Raw genomic sequence first — 563 nt, 5'->3', positions numbered from 1 at the left:
GCGGGTGACGTCACACGTGTGCGGAGCGTTGGTTTGTTTTCGTTAGGGACGTTTCTATTGTCACCTTATGCTGTGTTTGTAGTCTATATTGGATATATACATAGTGGTGCAAATTTTGATGGAATGAGCATGTTACTGGATCAACCAGTTTAGTTACTTAAGAGAAAGATGAGTTTACGGTGCTCTCCGTTTACGCTCTTAATCAACTACAGTTTAAACTTTATCTTTGGTTGTCTTGGTAACGTGAGTACACAGTGATTACAACTTATGTGAACTTCGGCACATATTTTTTTCAAAGGTGAGCCAACCTGTAATATAATGAAATTAATAACTTAGCGAATACTAATAGTAATATTACTGAAATAAGGAACGCTGATAGGTCGACAATAAAGAAAAACGAATGTCTTCAGAAGGTTATGGTAAATGAAGACTGGTTATTCTAACGTAAAGTGTGAAGAACGTGATGTTAGTAATTGAAAACAATGTACAAAGATGTAGCATAATTAGTTGAGTTTGGTTGCCTACAGAATGAAGGCGCCAGATCCAGTTTAGCACGTAACAAC

Source organism: Schistocerca americana, chromosome 6 (genome assembly GCF_021461395.2).
Source record: "Schistocerca americana isolate TAMUIC-IGC-003095 chromosome 6, iqSchAmer2.1, whole genome shotgun sequence".
Lineage (NCBI taxonomy): Eukaryota > Metazoa > Arthropoda > Insecta > Orthoptera > Acrididae > Schistocerca > Schistocerca americana.
This window is presented reverse-complemented; position numbering follows the sequence as displayed.